Source organism: Pristiophorus japonicus, chromosome 9 (genome assembly GCF_044704955.1).
Source record: "Pristiophorus japonicus isolate sPriJap1 chromosome 9, sPriJap1.hap1, whole genome shotgun sequence".
Taxonomy (NCBI): domain Eukaryota; kingdom Metazoa; phylum Chordata; class Chondrichthyes; family Pristiophoridae; genus Pristiophorus; species Pristiophorus japonicus.
In genome coordinates this window covers 113,630,366-113,643,948 of record NC_091985.1, presented here as the reverse complement: position 1 = coordinate 113,643,948, position 13,583 = coordinate 113,630,366, and the positions used below count along the sequence as shown (strand labels likewise).

The window sequence follows — 13,583 nt, the reverse complement described above, 5'->3', positions numbered from 1 at the left end:
TGCAAAGGCACGATGGGGAAGAGCCACAGTTAAAGGCCCTCCCACCACTGTACACCGAGGGGCCAGGATAAAAACTCTGCCCGGGGTCTTTGTATCAGAACATTTTCAAATCAAAATGCAGATGTAATCCTTTCTGTAAATTGAGTAGCAAAAACTGCACTTAATTTGAAGTGTTATATGTAATGTAATTTCTGGATTGTATTGCAATGTATTTTGACAAGTATTGAAATGTATTTTGATAAATTTTATGAATAAATTATGTTTTGGGGGGGGAAAAAACCTGTTCTTATCAGTTTAATATCTAATGGGCTGGATTTTCCGGCTGTTTACGTTCCGGGTTTCGCACCAGAACGGTGCCGTTCAGGACACCTGAAAGGTGGCGTTTTTGCAGCGGCACTCAGCAGCACCACCGGGAAGAGCTGCGTCGAATGTGTAACGCTTCTCGTTGCGACACCATCCGAGTTTTGACTCCTGCCCGACCCATATGCCTGGAATTGCACCTCGCAATGACCGCCTGGGAAATCAGTGCGGTCCAACCATGTCGGCAACGGTGATGAAGGTAAAGTGTTGTACAAGTAAGTGCAAGTGTTCTTGTAATTTTTTTTGAGAATTATGTTGTGGTGACGGGGCAATGCTTTTTGTGGGGTTTTTTAAATAAAAGGTGTTCCCCCTCCCCTCCCCGCCACCAGGCCTCTCTCGGAGCGCACACAGTCTGGCTCTTTAGATCGTGAATTTCCCATTTTTGCACCTTGAAAAGTGTACACCTCACTTCGTGCTGTGCCCCTGACGTAGGGCCCAGATGGTGAAAATTCCATGCCAAAGTGCAGACTATTCCCGGCCAGTAACTTTCCCGCCCCGCCTCCGTTTTCACTTGAAAACAGAAAAGCCTAAGATCTAACCCAGTATGTCCCCTATCTGGGATCAGATATATTAAACTGATTTTTGGAACAGGGAGATGGAATAGGGGCTTACTCCGTCCACTCCATGCATCATAAGAACATAAGAAATAGGAGCAGGAGTAGGCCATTTGGCAACTCGATTCAGTAAGTTCATGGCTGATCTGATCTTTGCCTCAACCTCCTTGCCTGCTCCTCATAACTCTTGACTCCCTTATCGTTCAAAAATCTGTCGATCTCCACCTTAAATATATTCCATGACCCAGCCTCCACAGTTGCCTGGTTTAAAAAATGTCAAAGATTTATGACCCTCAGAGAAGAAATTCCTCATTTCCGTTTTAAATGGAGATCTCTTATTCTGAAACTATGCCCCCTAATTCTAGATTCCCCACGAGGGGAAACATCCTCTCTGCGTCTCATTATCATAGGCAGTCCCTCGAAGTGAGGATGACTTGCTTCCATGCCAAAAAGGGATGAGTTCACAGGTGTTTCAATGAAGGACCTAATATTCCAGATCCCGAACTACATCTTGGAGGGTGGAAGATGCCTGTGTGTGGATTTTTTTAACATGTAGTGACCATTGCACACCAGCCAACACACAGGCTTGACAGAGCTAGGTCTTGGTCCAGTGGCAAGGATTACCCAGGACGACTGGAGACCAGCTATGCTGCAAGGACCCAGTGTGCACACATATAGCAGTGTGGGCTGGCCCGTGCTGCCCCTGGGCCCTCGCCTCTCCTAGGCTCCGGTCACTTCCTTCTACAAACTCCTGCCGCTCCTTCGCCCCTCCTGCAGTGCCTGCCCGCACTGTAATCAGTAGCCGTCGCCCTCCTGCAGTGGTATGCTGCTGCACGCTGCTCCCTCCGATGGTCCTGGCCTGCTGATGGTCTTGCAGGCCTGGACCGCGCCGATTTCCGGGCCCCCTCAAGCCCCCTCAGAATCCTATAGGTTTCAAAAAGATCACCTCTCATTCTTCTAAACTCCAATGAGTATAGACCCAACCTGCTCAACCTTTCTTCATAAGACAACCCTTTCATTTCAGGTATCAACTTCGTGAACCTTCTCTGAACTGCCTCCAATGCAAGTATATCCCTCCTTAAATAAGGAGACCAAAACTGTACGCAGTATTCCAGGTGTAGCAGGCCTTCCTGACTTTTATACTCCATCCCCCTTGCAATAAAGGGCAACATTTAATTTGCCTTCCTAATGACTTGCTGTACCTGCATACTAACTTGTTGTGTTTCATGTACAAGGACCCCCAGATCCCTCTGCACCGCAACATTTTGTAATCTCTCCCCATTTAAATATTAATTTGCTTTTTTACTTTTCCTACCAAAGTGGATAACCTCACATTTTCCCACATTATACCCCATCTACCAAATTTTTGCCCACTCACTTCGCCTTATTATATATCCCATTGCAGATTATTTGCGTCCTCCTCACAACTTGCTTTCCAACCTATCTTTGTACAGGTCCAGCGCCTAAAATCAGGAACCCTCGGGACGGAAGCCATTCCGGATTCCGGGCTTTCGATTTGCTTTCTGACATCACGAATCCGGAAACACACGAGCCCAGGTTCGGGTATTACCGGATTTTGGAACGTCAGAAATGGGAAGCGGGGGGATTCCAGCCGAAGAGCTGTTTGGGCCGTCCAGACCCGCCGAGGAGGATGTCGTCGGGCAGGCCCCACCAAGGAGGTTATCATCGGGCGGGCCGCCGCCGAGGAGCTGTTAGCGTCGGGCGGGCCCCCATCGAGGAGGCGTTCGGGCCGGCCCCGCCGAGGATGCCCCGAGGTAAGGGCAGTGGCGGTGAGGCGAGTCCTGAGGTCGGGCAGCGGTGGGGCCCCGAGGTCGGCAGTATCTGGATTCCGGATTCTCGACTCTGCACCTGTATCATCAGCAAATTTGGCGACATTACACTCGGTCCCTTCAACCAAGTCATTAATATAGATTGTAAATAGTTGAGGCCCCAGCCCTGCTCCCTGTGGCACCCCACTAGTTAATGACCCATTTATTCCAACTCTCAGTTTTCTGTTAGTTAGCCAAACCTCTATCCATGCTAATCAGCCAATCCCATGAGCTCGTATCTTGTGCAGTCACCTTTTATGCGGCACCTTATCGAATGCCTTCTGGAAATCCAGATACACAACATCTACTGGTCCCCCTTTGTCCACCCTGCTCATTGCATCAACCTGGTATTGCAGTGTCTCTGGGAACGGTGCACCTCTCTTTTGGGAGAATGTTAAAATTAAAAACACCTTTGTTAAAAACATCTATTCTCTTCATTGTATGTCACAATTTTTTTACTTTTTAATGAATGCACATGTTAATTGTTAGATCACTAAACTACAGAACCAGTGGGAACCTGTTCAACCTTCGTTGTCTCCAGGCCAGATCCAAGACCGTCCCAACCTCTGTCGTCGAATTACAGTACGCGGACAACGCTTGCGTCTGCGCACAGAGACTGAATTCCAACATCTTCACTGAGGCGTACGAAAGCATATGCGTTACACTAAACATCCATAAGATAAAGGTCCTCCCCGCCACACAGCACTACACCCCGTACCCGCCCCCCCCCAATCATTAAGATCCACGGCACGCCCTGGACAAGGTGGACCACTTCCCATACCTCGGAAGCCTATTATCAGCAAGGGCAGACATCGACGACAAGATTCAATACTGCCTCCAGTATGCCAGCACAGCCTTCGGCCGCCTGAGGAAAAGTGTGCGAAGATCAGGCCCTCAAATCTGCCACCAAGCTCATGGTCTGCAGGACTGCAGTGATACCTGCCCTCCTGTATGGCTCAGAGACGTGGACCATATGCAGCAGACAACTCAACTCGCTGGAGAAATACCACCAATGATGTCTCCGCAAGATCCTACAAATCCCCGAGGAGGACAGACGCACCAACGCTCCGCTGTGCGGGCCACATTGCTCGCATGCATGACACAAGACTCCCAAAGCAAGCGCTCTACTCGGAACTCTTACACGGCAAGCGAGCCCAGGGTGGGCAGAGGAAACGTTTAAAGGGACACCCTCAAAGCCTCCTTGATAAAATGCAACATTCCCACCGACACCTGGGAGTCCCTGACCAAAGACCGCCCAAAGTGGAGGAAGTGCATCCGGGAGGGTGCTGAGCACCTCAAGTCTCAGCGCTGAGAACACGCAGAAACCATGCGCAGGCAGCGGGAGGAGCGTGTGGCAAACCAGTCCCACCCACCCTTTCCTTCAACGACTGTCTGTCCCACCTGTGACAGAGACTGTAATTCCCATATTAGACTGTTCAGTCACCTAAGAACTTACTTTTAGAATTGAAGCTATTTCAAGGGACTGCCTATGATGATGATGGATTATGGTTGTACATCAGCCACAAATTAAAGACATTACCAAAACAAACAACATTTCAAAACTGCAGCAAGGAATACTTTCTAATAGAAAGGACAAAAAAGGAAACAATTACTTTCTATCACTTTGACCAATTGTACTGGTTCAAGGAAGTATGTTTACCAAGGAAGAGGACCTGACCAAGGCTACAGTAAAGAAGGAGGCTGTCAAGATACTGGATGAGATAAAAATAGATAAAGAGGAGCTACTACAATGAGAGTGTCCGAAATCCGCAGTTCTGGAATCGGGACCCATCCATGGCGGGGTCGTCCGGGAACCGGAAAATGTTCCAAAATCCGGTCTCCCCCCTTACCTTGGCCGCCCAACGCCACCCCCCTTCCCGCCTCGGCCACCTGATCCCCCCCCCCCCCCCACCACCCTGGCAGCCCAAACTCCCCCCGCCTCGGCCGCCTGAATTTCCCCCCCCGCCCCCCGCCTCGGCCACCCGAACTCCCCCCGGCTCGGGCGCCCGACCTCCCCTCGGTCCCCCCCACCACCCCTATCTACTGGGCTTTTTCAGATTCGGGACATCAGAAACACATTGCAAAATTTGGAAATACCTGAACCTCAGCCCGGGTGTTTCCGGATTTGGGACATGAGAAAGACATCCCGAAATCTGGAACGGCCTTAGTCCCGAGGATTCCGGATTTCGGACGCTCCACCTGTACTTAAAGTGGATAAGTCACCCGGTGCGGTTGTGATGCACCCCAGGTTGCCGAGGGACGCAAGGGTAGAAATTGCGGTGGTGCTGGCCATAATCTTCCAATTGTCCTTAGATACAGGGGCGATGCCAGAGGATTGCAAAATTTACACCCGTATTCAAAAAGGGGAGAATGATAAACCTGGCAATTACAGACCAGTCAGCTTAACGTCAATGGTGGGGAAGCTTTTAGAAAAAGAGTTGATGTTGAATATATGGACCTTCAAATGGCGTTTGATAAAGTACCACATATTATACTTGTTGGCAAAATTGAAGCCCAAGGGATAAAAGGGTCAAAAGCAGTATGAATACAAAATTGGCTAAGGAATAGAAAATAATAGTGTTCCCCAGGGTTTAGTACTTGAACACTAGTTCGGCTCCAGCTGGAATATCATGTCCAATTCTGGGCACATACTTCAGAAAGGACGTTAATGTTTTGGAGAGGGTGCGGAAGAGTTTCGCTAGAATGGTTCCAGGGATGTGGGATTACAGTTGCATGGATGGGCTGGAGAAGCTGGAGTTGTTCTCCTTGAAGCAGAGAAAGTCAAGAGGAGATTTGATACAGCTGTTTGAAAATCAAAGGTTTAGATAGTGTAAATGAAGTGAAACTGTTTCCAATGGCTGAAGGATCAATAACCAGAGGGCACAGATTTAAGATAATTAGCAAAAGAACAAGAGACGACATGAGGAAAAACCTTTTTACGCAACGAGTGGTTAGGATTTGGAATGCACTGCCTGATAGGGTGGTGGATACAGATTCAATTCTTATCTTCAAAGGGGAATTGGATAAATACTTGGAAGGAGAAAATATTGCAGGGATATAGGGAAAGGGGAAGTGGGACTAACTGGATTGCTCTTCGAAAGAGGTGTACACTCGATGGGCCGATTGGCCTCATTCTGTGCTGTACTATTCTACGGGCTGGATTTTCGGGTCTTCTCCGCTCCATTTTTCGCCCCGGAATGGCAGCAATGAGGTGTTTTGGCGGGCGGGCAGCCTCCAGCAGTGATCCTTGGGTCCGGTTTTGCGGCGGCACAGAGCAGCACCTCCTGGAAGAGCTGTGCGCGGTGTGCAACGTCCCTGGTTGCGACACCGACGCAAGTTTTGACTATTACCCGACCCGTCCACCGGAAAGCACGCCTCACCCTGGGAAATCAGGGAGGTGCAACCATCACGTCGGCGAAGAGGTGATCAATGGACTCCGATGATAAGTGTGATTGTTTTTCCTTTTAATTTATTTTGCGATTTGTATTGTGGTGGCGTGGGCAATGCTTTGGGAACGTTTTGGTGGGTTTTTTTTTCGATCCCCCTTCCCCCCGCCACACCCAGGTGTCTCTCGGAGTGCTCCCGGCCCAGCTCTTTAGTTTCCTATGTTAGCGCGCAAGAGAGGTGTACAACGCCTCCCTTAGCGCTGCACCCCCTGGCGCAGGGCCCAGCTGCCCAAACTTAATTACTGAGACGTAAACTATTCTCGGGAGCTAACTTTCCCGCAACGCCGCCATTATCGCCCTAAAAACGTCAAAGCCGAAAATCCAGCCCATTAAATTACTTTACATTTGTGATTAAGCAAATTCATTTTAATGTTAACTTAAAGCTTAACTTAACCAGTGCATTGAAGAAATGAAGTACATTAGCAAAATAAAGAACATGTGAAAAGCTGTGAAACTGATAAAGCAACCGCTCTGCTCGGAACTCCTTCACAGGACTCCTGGGAGACACTGGCCAAAGACTGCCCTAAGTGAAGGAAGCGCATCCGGGAGGGCGCTGAACACCTCGGGTCTCATCGCCGAGAGCATGCAGAAATCAAGCACCGGCAGCGGAAAGAGCGTGCAGCAAACCAGTCCCACCCACCCCTTCCCTCAGTGACTATCTGTCCCACCTGTGATAGAGACTGTGGTTCTCGTATTGGACTGTACAGCCACCTAAGAACTCATGTTAAGAGTGGAAGCAAGTCTTTCTCGATTCCGAGGGACTGCCTATGATGATGAAAGAGTCACCATTCCAAATAACACACCACAGTAAAAAGTTGTTTGCAAATTGTCTGTACAAGTGTCTCTCAGGAGATCTTCTCAGCTACCCAGAGATTTAAAGCGAATGATTGTGAATAGAGGTGTGAATGGCTGCAGCTCATTGAACTGTTACAGAAAATGATCTTAAAGTGCTTCCACCAATATGGAATGAAAAACACAAAGCTTACCTTACTGAGCAGAAGGCAGCAGACAACATGGAACACTGGTGGAAGAAGCGACCTGTGGCGAGCAGCAACCTACAAAGGAAAGGAGAGCACGGTCAAGCAGCTGTAAACCCTTTTTCTTCTTTTCTCTTTTGCAACTTGCCACCCCAGAGAGGCGAAGCTGCATGTTCCCAGAGGCACTGCAATACCAGGTCGATGTGTGGAGTAGACAGAGCAAGCACTGTTCCATCTCCCAGATCCAAAAATCAATTTCATTTTCGTTTCCCAGATAGGGGACATAGCAGATTTTAAAAGGATATGAGCAGATTTTTTTAATTTAAAAATATACTTCATTCATAAAATTTGTAAAGGTACATTACAGTACAATCGAAATGTTGCAATTTAAATAATACAATACAGATCATTTAGGTTACATAGCGTTACCCCAAATAACAATACACCTCAATAAAAAGCTGTTTGCAAGTTGACTGTTTCAGGGTTTCAGTGGAGTTTCTCGGCTGCCCAGAGATTTAAAGTGAATGAGGTGTGAATCGAGGTGTGAATGGCCGAAGCTCATTCTACCGTTAGGCAAACTATTATCTTAAAATGCTTCCACTATTGTTTTCTCGTCGATTACTAGAGATGGGATTTCTTTCAAAACTTTTTCAGAGAATAAGGGGTCAGCTATTTAGGACTGAGATGAGGAGAAACTTCTTCATTCAAAGGGTGGTGAATCTTTGGAATTCTCTACCCCAGATGGCTGTAGATGCTCAGTCGTTGACTTTTTTCGAGAGAGATGTTTGGATATTAAGGGAATCAAGGGATTATGGGATAGTGCAGGAAGGTAGGGTTGAGGTCGATCAGTCAATGATCTCATTGAATGGGCTCGAGTGGCCGAATGGCCTACTCCTGCTCCAATTTCTTCTGTTAATCAGTCCCTGTGCAGCAAGAAACCCGAGTGGAAAGCGAGGACAGAAAGCACCATGGAGATGTATGACCCTCTGGGACGGGAACAGGTTTATCAGAGCTACAAGAAAAGTGAAAACTATCCATGCTGTAAAAACGACGGTCACAAAACTTTGGAGTTGAACGAGATAATAGTGTGCTTACCTGGGTATGCATCAGTGTTAGCTCTGGGAGCCCTCTGCCTTTGTAAGATCCACAGAGAAGATAAAGTGCGGAGCTCTGGTTGACTCACGCACCCAACACAGAAGCGGACACAGACTGAGGGCCGCAGGTGGGCCTCGGGCTCCGCCCATTCTTGCACACGCGCGCATATCCGATCGCGCATGCGTGGTGCGATATACGAGGAAGTCGGACCGCGTGCAGCTCATCGACGCTCGAGCTGCATTGAGGGCTTTTGGCTGGAATATCGGTGCGAGTATCTACACGGAGGTTTCTGCGGCCTTCTGAAAGAGAGAAATACAATCGGAGGTGAGAGAGAGAGACTGGGGCAGAGAGAGAGAGACTGCGGGTGGGAGAGAGAGAGAGAGAGAGAGACTGGGGCAGAGAGAGAGAGACTAGGGGTGGGAGGGAGAGAGAGAGAGAGAGACTGGGGTGGGAGAGAGAGAGAGACTGGGGCAGAGAGAGAGAGACTAGGGGTGGGAGGGAGAGAGAGAGAGACTGGGGTGGGTGGGAGGGAGAGAGAGACTGGGGTGGGTGGGAGGGAGGGAGAGAGAGACTGGGGTGGGTGGGAGGGAGGGAGAGAGAGACTGGGGTGGGTGGGAGGGAGGGAGAGAGAGACTGGGGTGGGTGGGAGGGAGGGAGAGAGAGACTGGGGTGGGTGGGAGGGAGAGAGAGAGACTGGGGTGGGAGAGAGAGAGAGACTGGGGTGGGAGAGAGAGAGAGAGACTGGGGTGGGAGAGAGAGAGAGACTGGGGTGGGAGAGAGAGAGAGAGACTGGGGCAGAGAGAGAGAGACTAGGGGTGGGAGGGAGAGAGAGAGAGACTGGGATGGGAGGGAGAGACTGGGGCAGAGAGAGAGAGAGACGAGGGGTGGGAGGGAGAGAGAGAGAGAGAGACTGGGGTGGGAGGGAGAGACTGGGGCAGAGCGAGAGAGACTGGGGCAGAGAGAGAGAGAGAGACTAGGGGTGGGAGAGAGAGAGACTGGGGCAGAGAGAGAGAGAGACTAGGGGTGGGAGGGAGAGAGAGAGAGACTGGGGTGGGTGGGAGGGAGAGAGAGAGACTGGGGTGGGAGAGAGAGAGAGAGAGACTGGGGTGGGAGAGAGAGAGAGAGAGAGACTGGGGTGGGAGAGAGAGAGAGAGAGAGACTGGGGTGGGAGAGAGAGAGAGACTGGGGTGGGAGAGAGAGAGAGACTGGGGTGGGAGAGAGAGAGAGAGACTGGGGTGGGAGAGAGAGAGAGAGACTGGGGCAGAGAGAGAGAGACTGGGGTGGGAGGGAGAGAGAGACTAGGGGTGGGAGAGAGAGAGAGACTGGGGTGGGAGAGAGAGAGAGACTGGGGTGGGAGAGAGAGAGAGACTAGGGGTAGGAGGGAGAGACTGGGGTGGGAGGGAGAGAGAGACTGGGAGTGAGAGAGAGAGAGAGACTAGGACAGAGAGAGAGAGAGTGCGAATGGGGTGAGAGAGTGAGAATGGGACAGAGAGAGTGGGGGGGGTGGAGAGGATTGGAGGGGAGAGAGACGGAATTCAGGGAAGACATTCTTCCAACCCCACTCCCTTTACACCGCACCACATTCTCTCTCTCCTCCCCCGACACCTGGTTGATTTCTCTGAAAGCTCGGTGTGTGTGCGACAAGTGACATAATTGGAGTGGTCGAAATCAAGAAGTTACGATACTGTCACTATTCACTTCACACCCAATAAACCTGTTAACAATCTGTGACCCACATACAATGCCCCGTCTATGGTGAGGGTGGTAAGATCAGGAACTTGTTGGGGGGTAGAAGGTCATTAATCCGTGGGGGAGGAACTTGGGCAGGGGGAGGTGGTCAGGAACGTGAGGGGAGGGGGAGGGGGAGGGCGCAGGAAGGTCAGGCACTTGGAGGGATGGGAGAAGGTCAGAATGGCTCGAATGACACTTCTGCAAAGTCAATAATTACATTCTAATTCCACATACCAGGGAAACTGCTGGGTGTGTCTTATCCTCCAAGGGGAGCAATCAGCAATCAGGTCATGTGATCAAGGGGACCCAATCAGAGCTTTTCCGTGTTACAAATAAGCATATCCAGCTGAATCTGGCCTCACAATGGGCCACAAGGGAATCTTAAGAATGGGACCAGACAGATCATAGTGTGAAGGAGTTTACAAATGATAATTTCTCTGCCTTTTGTTAACATCAGAATAACATTCTTAATACATTACTGCTATGGCCCCTATCCGGGGGCCAAATAATACATTTTGGAACACAGATATCGAATCGGGACTCTTCCACTATTTCCTCTATGTAAAGTTTCACTCTTCCCGCCCCTCCTTCAGGGGAAACCTCCAAGCCAGAGATAGATCATTGAGATGTTAGACTGAGATGCCTTTGGCTGGCTCACAACTATGAGCGCACTCACACCTCTCTCCAGTTCCTGCTTTGCTATTGATCATTATTTAACCAGTGATATGCCAAATTGTTGCTCGTGGATAAGGGAGTGAAGGCCTTCCCCCTCCTTACCAACAATTGTGTCCCCTTATTAACTTTAACAGCAACTGTTTTTTCAGTTTTATTTAATTCATCCACTGGTTTGATAATTCAAATGGTTGGGTAAGAGTCCTATGCTTGTTGCAAGACAACATTCTGATATTGGGCTGCCCCAGTGCCTGATCTGCCGCATAATCAAACCGCCCAGCAACTTATGGCACTGAGAGGCAGAAAGGACCATTCATCAATGCTGTTCAAAGGGTTAATGTACTACATGCTGGTTAGTTTCTGGTTTGACATTTGAGGCTGCTGGTTAATTTCTGGGTGTTTTGGGGTCTGTTTTCTGACCCTGCAAACTTAATTCTGACTGCTGAGAAAAGGTTTTGCAGGTGCTGCAGTGGACTTGGCTCCCTTCACAGCTGTTGTACTGTAGCCATGGGTGTTCTGGTCGGGCTCCCTTTGGGATTGGAGGATGAGGGGAGCAGCAAAGACAGGAGAGAGCAGGAGAAGCTCACTGAATAGGGAGGTGAACGGCATTGTGCAGGAGTGCATTCAAGGAGCATTTTCAGCTGACTGATTCCTCTTGTTTCCAGTCTGCTGCTTTCCCTTAAACTCGTTACATTTACTTCTCCAGTAGCATTTGCCAACTTTTTGGGAGTACATTTTTCTGTCCCTTTCTCATACTTTTAAGATCTGAACTTTGATCTGCCTTTTCCAGCTTCACCGTTGAATTTTTTGGAATGTCAGAACCTGATATTGTGGTTAGGATCAGTGTTTAAGGGATGGATATATTGTGGTTTGGGTCAGTGTTTCAATGATGGATATATTGTGGATTGGATGTCATCATGGTCCAGGTCGCTGATTGGTGCGTGAGCAGGTACAGCAGGAGCGGCGAGGTTAGGGCGCAGAGGCGGCAAGTGATCGTGGAGCGACGTGATCGGGGCCCAGGAGAGGCCTGCGTTCAGGGCACAGAAGCGGTGAGGGCCCAGGGGCAGCACAGGCCAGCCCACACTGCAATATGTGTGCATACTAGGTCCATGCAGCAGAGCTGGTCTCCAGTTGTCTTGGTTAATCCTTGCGACTGGACCAACACCATGATCTGTCAAGCCCATGTGGTGGCTGGTGTGCAACGGCCACCACACGTTAAAAAAATCCACGCACAGGCATCTTCCACCCTTCAACATGTAGTTCTGGACCTGGCATATTAGGTCCTTCATTGAAACACCGGTGAACTCAGCCCTTTTTGGTGTGGAAGCAAGTCATCCTCAATACGAGGGACCATCTATGATGATGATTCAAGGAGCACTTCTCCTACCTCAAACTCTTGGTGGAGTGATGCCTGAAGCACCCATCACTTCACACATCACCGAGCTATGTCACCTGCTGCAGCCACAACTCCAGCCTCAACCCGGGCATGGACAGCACTGTCTGTGGCTGTCAAAGTCACTGTAGACCTTATCATTTATGCTCAGCTGCAGCAGGTGACAATAGCGACATCTCATAATTTGCAGTTAGCTCCAGTATATGAAAGGTCACTGAGGAGCCGATTATCATCCGGAGGAGGCAGGGGTTCCCAATGGAGCACTCTCTACGCGGGAGTCCTCCCTTTATTTATTGGGGACTTGGCTTGGAGGGTGTTGCATGGAGCAGTCCCGTGCAATAGGTTTTTTAAGTCGGTTCATGGACTCCCAGGTGGTCTGGAAGAGTCCGTGTTCCACGTGTATGTTGAATGTTTGAGGTTGCAGCCCCTGTTCCATTATTTGAAGGGGCTGCTCCTCAAATTCTGGTCCCACGCTCCTGATCTTTGGGCATCCTGTGCGGAGGGGAGCGGGCAGGTCGGAAGGCCTCCTCGTAGGACTGCTCCTGGGCATGGCCAAGGTGGCCATTAACCAGTTCAGGCAGCGGGCGGTCGAGGGGGATGTTCAGTCCGACTGCCTGCCTCTCTTATGCGGTTACATTTGAGCCAGGGTGTCCCTGGAGATGGAGCACACGGTGTTCACCGGTACGCTCGCGGCCTTCCGCGAGAGGTGGGCGCCGGAAGGATTGGAATGCATTATCACCTCCGGCAACCAAATTTTAATTTGACAGTTTATTGTTTAAAAAGTTTTATTGGTTAATTTGTCAGTTTTCGTGCCCCTTTAACACTTGCTCTCAACTGAGCAATGCACCCAGGGAGGCACCGCTAAGTTTGTGGTCATGGCCCTCCAAACCGTGGTCTCGGATCCACGTTGACTTCGCTGGTCCGATTCTAGGCAAAATGTTTTTGGTTGTTGTGGATGCTTATTCAAAATGGAATGAGTGTATAATAATGTCTGTAAGCACGTCCATTGCCACCATCGAAAGCCTACGAACCATGTTTGCCACGCACGGCCTGCCTGATGTCCTTGTCAGCGACAATGGGCCGTGCTTCACCAGCACTGAATTCAAGGAATTCATGACCCGCAATGGGATCAAGCATGTCACATCTGCCCCGTTCAAGCCCGCATCTAATGGCCAGGCAGAACAGGCAGTCCCAACCATCAAGCAAAGCTTGAAACGCGTGTCGGAAGGCTCCCTGCAGACCCCACTCACTCACCGGGGTTAACCCTGCCGAGCTGCTCATGAAAAGGGCACTCAAAACAAGGCTCTCTCCAGTCCATCCTGATCTCCATGATCATGTCGAGGGCAGGTGGCATCAACAAAGCATGTACCATGTTCGCGCAAATTTGTCACGCGACATTGAAGTCAATGACTCTGTATTTGTACTCAACTATAGACATGGTCTCAAATGGCTTGCTGGCACTGTCATAGTCAAAAAGGGGAGTAGGGTGTTTGAGGTCAAACTTACAAATGAACCAACTTGCAGAA

General features: G+C 49.8%; 1 pseudogene; it reads right to left on the bottom strand.

Moving 5' to 3' along the window:
- Positions 1 to 7,327: 7,327 nt before the first annotated feature.
- LOC139274384 (U2 spliceosomal RNA) lies at positions 7,328 to 7,498 on the bottom strand (annotated as a pseudogene).
- Positions 7,499 to 13,583: the final 6,085 nt, after the last annotated feature.